Below are 7750 nucleotides of genomic sequence, written 5' to 3' on the forward strand. Positions count from 1 at the left end.
CCTGCAAATTCAGGAAGTCATGGTGCAGCAGAGTGATTGTAGTCCTAAAGACACTTTAACCTTTTCATTTACTGCAAGCATCATCCTTCTCCCTGTCGTCAACCCATAATGTAAAAGGTGAAGTGTGGACTAAGAGGGATGGAGCAGAAAATGTTGGCAGGCTGGAGATTGTTACCTTCTGGTCCAGCACAGGCACACAGGATCCAGCTGAGGCTTGAAAGCTGCTCAGAGCATTCAGTTACTGGGGGGAAAGGGTATTGGGGGTTATCACTACCACTGGTACATTCCCCAAGCAAATATTGATGTGATAATGTAAGTAAAAGGCATTTTATTTAAAGTCCAAAGTAATATGCCTTTGAAACATGGTGGCAAATGATATCATTGAGGCCAAGTGCTTAGCAGGATTCAGTAAAAGGTTATACATACATATTCATACATTTGTGTGGGGAATTAGATTGGACCTGATAAAAATTCATAATGGATATAAATGTTCACAGTTCAGGGCATAAATCAGCCACCAGCCTGAGGTTAGAAAATAACTTCCCCTAGAGTCAGGCTGTTACATAATTATCAATTATACTTGCAGAGGGGGAAAGGAGGTTGAAGAATAGGCCAATTTCCTCAGAGACATCTGGGAATTACTATTGGCAGACAACTAATTTAGATTTTATCTGGTATGGAAGTTCTTATTACATCAAATAATGTAATTTAGAATTAAAGCATGTGATTTATTTTGTATTTTTTATTCTTCATGTAATCAAGTTCTTGCCTAAGGGCAGGCCTTTCCATTACAAGCCAGCTGAAGTTAGTGAAATTCACTGTGCTGTGTTTTCTCACCAAATCTCTTTAAAAACAGCTTCATATTTTGCAAGGAAATCAGGCAGAGTCACAGCAATTTAGTTTATCAAAACTAGCCAACTAATACAGCCAACTTAGTGTCTATATTAGCAGAGAAAAAGTTACCTGTGTGAACTGCAGCAAAATCTCATTCCAAGAAGTTCTCATTTTCATTGTTTGCATGGTAACCTAAAAAGACTTACAGAGGTCCTGAATATATTGAATTATAGCAAGAGGGCTACTCCAGGCCTACTTTTTTTGCTTGGTATTATCAGCTCACCTAAGAAAAACATACACAGTCAGCGGATTTGTTTTCATCAAGCAACACACCTCCAGCTTTTGTTGCACTGGAAAACAGTCTGTGAGCTAATGTAACACACACTGCACGCTAAGAAAAGCAGCCTTTGTGGCCTTGCAACAGAGAGCTTGATGGAAAATCAGATTCTTAATCAATTGATTAAGAAACTGCAAATGAATACAGGCAATCCTTTGTTTGCTGCATTGGGATAGTAGCTGCATCTGCTATAGTATTTTGAGCACACGATACACTTATTGCAATTACAACACAAATTATCACCACAATAGATGTGGAAAGCTGAGAAACATCTATTAACAAAACATCTCATCACTTTTCACAAGGAAAAGGAGTGGTACTTGGCATCAGTCTCTCCTAGGCATAATTTCTGTTCCGAGTGAGTATTACTAGAAAAATTGCAGTGTGATTGCTCAACATCTGGAAAGTTCTAGTGTCACAGTCTAAAAATACTATGGTCTTATAAAAAAATTTGTCCTGCATAAACTTGAGTGTAAACTCTGTGTAAACTTTGTTCAGACAGATTTAAAAAAGGAATGGCTGAAGAGAAGGCAGCATATGCAATGTAGCAGATTTTTTAAAAAGGTATCAATTCATATTTTGTAAAGATCTAAGCTGAAAGATGAATTCCAGCTGGCTTTGCTGTGCCAGCTGTGAGTTGCCAAGGACAGCCATACCCTGAGCACAGGCGCTGACTGCCCAGCTCAGTGCTGGTGCTGCAGTGCAGGTGCATTGCAGGCTCCTTACAGCTGCCCTCGTGTAATGCAGGGGCTGCAGAAGCAGTGCCACTGCTCCAGGGCTTTCCAGGAACAAACAGGGCAACTCCTGTGAGCACAATTAGCTCCTAACAGTGGCAGCGTTACCAGCCCTGCCGCTGAATCAAAAATAGGGAATACAGTCATTTGGGGTGGGTCATGTTGGCACCATTTGACACCAGTCTTCTGCCAGTCACATCTGCAGTTCTGTCATGTCTCCTGCCTCCTTCTGTCCTGCTGCTGCTGCTCAGGCATATTGATACTGTAGGATGTCCTGGGTAAAAAAAGCATTAGGATTCTAGTTGGATTGGGTGCACAGATCATATCATTTATTATTTGCAGATGCCAGGACACTAAAACTTTCAATTGTTTCCCCACCAAACTGAATAAGGCAGTTTGTTAATACAATTACCTTTGTATAATTGGAAACTAAATCAATGATGACTGTGTGATTTGAATGCTACTTTAAATAATTTCATTTTTATGATGCTGTTTTGTTGCTCATGGTATTATCAAATTGCTTATTCATTTTCCTGCTGACTGTGATTTGAGTTTGCATATTTCTCTGTGACAGAAGAAGCACGTTTGCAAACCTTTCTGGTTTTTCTGGGCTACAGTGTGCATTGCTTTTAATTGTTTTGGCTGACACACATTAACACTAAAAGTCCATAGTCCATAGTGAGTGAAACAAGAGGGAAGGACTGGGTGGACTATAACTTCCCTGAAAAATAAAAGCAGGCACCAGAAGTCTCTGGCAAAGCCCTTAAAGGAAAACAAAATGTGGGATAGACAAGGCACACAGAACTTAAGTGTTATGAAGGATTTCCCCTACTCCTTTCAGAGGAGGATCCCTAGTCATTGCCTGTTTGCCTCTGATTTAAAATATTTGGACTGGCAACAGGGAGAAGGGCCACAGACCACTCAATCTGTCATGGTCTGTTTGGATCTCTCAAATTAACAGGATAATGTACTTTGCAAATTAAACTTTATTTTATAAGCTCATTAGGAAAGAAAGCAAACATGATGAAGAAGGGCTCAATCCCCTTTGTACAAACTAGTCTAGCTCATGAATTCACTAATTCATGACGTCAGTCATGAGGTTTCTAACTAACAAGTTCTCTAATTCATAACATGCAATTCATTAACTTGTAACTCGTGCACTTTGCATATAAGGAACAAATACCTCTCCAAGGGTGAGAGTGCTCATCCTTCCTCCTTGGTCACAGTGCAGGTGTTCCCTGTGTCACATGAGAAGCACAAACATTAGTGTTTTATCAACACTTGTTTTCATCACAAATCCAAAGCATAGCACCATACAAGGCACTATGAAGAAAATTAACTCTATCCCAGTCATAGCCAGTACAATCTCCACACCTTATTCCCTACTATTTACATCATATCCAATAGATCCTCATTAGCCACTTTCCTCTTTCCCATCCCTACCTATCTTCACAGGCATCATTCCCTGTGAAGTGTCCATAAAACACCTGTGAATGTCCATTGAATTCATTTAGTCCAGGACATTAGGCTCTGTCTGCCCTGGTGGTCACTCAGGACAAGAGAGCTGCTGTGTTGTGTGCAATTATTGGAGCCAGCTCAAGCTGGGTCACTGTTGCACGTGCCCCACTTCTTGCACTATGTGTTCTCCCCTGGCAGTGATTCCTGCTACAGCAATCCTATAACATGCAACTCAGATCATAGTTACAACAATTTAAAGGTGCATCCATTACAGTTTCCATCTCTCTTTGGACTCCTACTCCTGCCTCTGCTGCAGCGTGGACTTATCCAGAGACTCCAGTCCCTTAGGGGTGGACCTGCTCCAGTGTGTGTACTCATGGGCCACAGTCCCTGCAGGGTACAGGTGATGTGGCCTGGCCTTAGGCACAGCCACAGTCACTTTGAGGGGCACCTCCTCCAGCACAGCCTTATCCAAGGGCCACAGTCCCTCCAGGGGTGTACCTGCTGTGCAATGGACATATCCATGGCCACAGATGCTGCTGCTCCAACAAAGCCTTATCCACAGGCACAGACACTTCAGGTTGTCCTGCTCCTGCAGGGACTTATACACAGGTCAGGTGCCTTCAATTCAAGCTGACTCTGGAGCTGCAGCCTGTCTGGGCCAGCAGCGACACCCAGGCCATGGGCCAGCCCAGGCACACTGCCAGGGCTGTTATCAAAATGCTCCCAGGCACAGCTGGGTAGGATGATAAGCCCTACAGCAAACTGCCAGAGTGAAGAGAAGCCACTAACAAGCTTAGACTAATGTGCAGCAGGGCAAGCAAGACCTATGGCAAGCACAGCACCTGCCAATTAATAGCTAAATAGCACTAAAAGCTATAAATTCAGTCTTGCAAACTCTGACCAAACCTGTCATTACCTCGAAGCATTTGAGCCTCAAGCTGGTCACCAAAACAGGACTGTCATGGTTTAACCCCAGAGGGCAGCTCAGCCCCACACAGCCACATGCTCACTTACCCCAGTGGGATGGGGGAGATAATCAGAATGGTAAAAGTGAGAAAATTTTTGGGCTAAGACAGTTTAATAAGGAAAGCAAAAGCCATGCACACAAACAAAGCAGAAGAAAGAATTTATTCACTTCCAATCAACAGGCAGGCATTCAGCCATCTCCAGGAAAGCAGGGCTTCACTACAGGTATTGGTGACATGGGAAGAGAAACACCATCAGTCCAAACATCGCCCTTTCCTTCCTTCTTCTCCCAGCTTTACATGCTGAGCACAACATCATATGGTCTGGAATATCCCTGTGGGCAGCTGGGGTCAGTGTCTCAGCTGTGTCCCCTGCCAGCTCCTTGGGCACCCCCAGTCAGCTCCTGTTGGGGCAGCCAAAAAACAGAGAAGGCCCTGCCACTGTGCAAGCACTGCTCAGCAACTGCTAAAACATCCCTGTGTTGTCTTTTATCTCTTTTAATACGTTGTTGTCACGAATTTTTCAAATTGAAAGGAAGTTGATTTCTAAGGTTAATTCATCAAGCTGTAACAAGACAGCAGCTCTGACAATCACACATTCAAACCATATCAATGCCAGCTTATTCTACAGGATGAGACAAGTACCAGCAGAAGATCAACTGCTCCTGACTCCTCTGAGTCAAATTTAAAGCTGAACTTTCCTCAGGAAGATTAAGGGTGTATATTCTACTTACTCATATTCATGTACAAAATCTTACCACTTCCTGTATTTCCACAGTTCCTGGGAACAAAATCATAACGAGTACTTAATGTGGGCAAAGGTTGTGGGCATATAATAACTATTTCACTAGTCCTAGAGACAGGGTCTTCTCCATGAGGACACGAAAGAACCAGTACTGTACTTCAGATTGTATGTTAACTTCATCTAGCTTTTAGAAGGCAGGGGTTAGGGAGGATGAATTCCAGCCATCTTTTGCCAATTAGCAAGCAGGAATCTATGGTCCAGCTCATGACTGTGATGTAAGAAGGGAACAGAACTTGTGTCACATGTGATGCTAATTCCAGGCTCTTTGGGTTACATTTCACGCAGAGACCTCGTAAAACAGACGATGTCTTCCTACCACTGAGTGAAAAATAGATGTTGCTTCACTGATTCCTTTCATCAGTGTTTTTTTAGGGATATCACAGGGACTGATTTTAATCTAAAATTCTTTATTAAAAATATAACATCAAAAAACCTCAAAATCTCAGATCCTCAGAGTCACTTCTCATTACAGTTTCGGTCAAAATACTAACTGGTTGAAAGGTCAGAAATTCAGTGACTGAAGCTGACTTGGCAAGTCAGGACTTGTTTCCAACATTTTTCAGAAGTTTAAAAGTTGCAATTTTAACAGATATTTTCTTACATTGCTCTTTAATCTGAAGGTACCCAAACTAGCAAGCAAGTTTTTAAAAAGTTTGTTTTTCAGCAGTAGGTGGCACTATCAAGTCTCCCAAATATTGTAATATAAATTGATATAAAATTCTATGCACATAAATTATTCTAAAAAGAACATGAAAATATCACAGAATAAATTCTGATAATAAAATAAATATTTTTCTAAATATTACAATTGAGAAACAATCTAATGCAAGAATAGGAATGAGAGTGTCTAATATCAAAACAGGCAACATGTAACTTTTAAAATATGTGTCATAGAAAGTTCTCTATCCTCTTTGTAAAGTACCACCTTGAGTTGATCTTGAATATACTACTTCAGCTACTTTGAATTTCCCAGAAATTATATGTATCTCACTTGCATATAAAATGTAATACTGCAATAGTGAGTGTCAATACATCTAGAATAAGCTATGTACTTTTAATAAGGTAAATTAATGTATACAGACAGGAATATGGCAAATGGAAAAAGCATTTGGATTTTTCTTTTGTGGTGAAAAGTTTACACTTAGCAAGCAGAGACTAGAGCAGTACATGTAGGGCCAGATTCCTCCATGTATACTATAAGGGGATATTACTATATCCCAAATAAACTCCAGGATTAAAAAGATGAAATGTTAATTGAAAACATTTTCTTCAAAACCTTACTATATAAAAATCAGTAAAGGGCAACTCACAAACAAATCTGTGTTTCCAGGTATTCCAGATTTTCTGATGACACAAAAAGCAGTATCACAAAAGCACTGCAGGTACTTTGTTTCAGAAGCTCCCAAAGCCATACACCTCATTCCTCAGCAGTGTACAGCAGCAATAATCCAGTGCAATGCAGCATTTTCATTAACCTGGGTTTTGGATGACTGCCTTCTCATTAGAAATGAAGTGCTGGTCTGCCTGAGCACAAGGTGTGAAGATAAGGAAAGGAAAAAAGAAATTAAGTAAGGAACACAAATGAAATATATAGTCAATGCTCTTTTATCTGCCTGACCAGAAAGTGTCCTTGCCATTTTTTTTTCACCCCAGGCTCCAAGCAAGCTGCTTGGCTCTGCATACTATTTCTGCAGTATGATACAACCTATGCCAATGCCTAAGATTCACACTTTATTTTATTTTGTTTTCTATTAAATAAAGCATGCAGAAGAGACACTTTTATAGCCTCACAGCATTTTTTTCACGAACTGACATTGTGTATTAATCCTTTTGGTCTGCTTACTGTTTCTTTTATAATACTGAAAAAGCCAAAAGCTGGTACTTAATAAAATAAAATTTGCAAGGATCTGGCAGCAGCTGCATTCAAAAGATTTTTTAACTTACAACAGCCTGCTTCAGTTTCTCCAGAATCTTCAACCAGAGCCCTTCTTGTTGGATTCACCTGGGTTCACTTTCCGACCTCAGAATAAAGTGGCACTACAAAAATCATATGCAGGAATATACTTTAAATTTTGCTTTTTGTTTTCCATTACAAGTGATTCATTGTCACCTTGCATTCTACCTCCATGGAATCAAAGCCATAGCATCATAAGAGCTGCTTCAATGTACCTAATTCATTCAGCAGATCTCCTGCTTAACCTCCACATGTGTTCAGTGGCTCCATGGACGTGCTTTAACTAAACTTCCATTGTAAGGGAAGTGCTTCCACTACATCTTGCTCAGTTTTAAAATATACATCTAAGAAATCTACCTAAATTGCAGGTTCTTCCTTCCAAGGGATATAAAAACTTCATATAATTACAGTGTGTCTTTGGGTAGACACACAGCTGCAACATGAAGGTGCAAAGAACTTTTAAATTACTACAGATATATTGAATTTATACACTTGTGCTATTTTTTAAGTTGTCACAGTCTTGTACCTTGAAGGGCAAACCTGAAAATGAGATCTTCACCCTAGCTCTGTTTAAATAGCACCAGCAACCCAGCAGCTGTGCATACCCAAAGCAGGGTCTGAGAGAAACTCAGCACAGCGCTCTGGCTGCAAAGCACAGAA

The 7750-nt window shown here is 40.6% G+C and overlaps 1 long non-coding RNA gene across 1 annotated transcript; it reads right to left on the reverse strand.

Moving 5' to 3' along the window:
- Positions 1–1168: 1168 nt before the first annotated feature.
- LOC135450614 (uncharacterized) lies at positions 1169–4016 on the reverse strand. The gene is made up of 3 exons (XR_010441116.1): positions 3865–4016; positions 3089–3143; positions 1169–2179 (listed from the first exon to the last, which is right to left on the reverse strand). It is a non-coding gene; the product is annotated as an uncharacterized LOC135450614 (long non-coding RNA).
- Positions 4017–7750: the final 3734 nt, after the last annotated feature.

This window comes from Zonotrichia leucophrys, chromosome 7, assembly GCF_028769735.1.
Source record: "Zonotrichia leucophrys gambelii isolate GWCS_2022_RI chromosome 7, RI_Zleu_2.0, whole genome shotgun sequence".
Taxonomy (NCBI): domain Eukaryota; kingdom Metazoa; phylum Chordata; class Aves; order Passeriformes; family Passerellidae; genus Zonotrichia; species Zonotrichia leucophrys.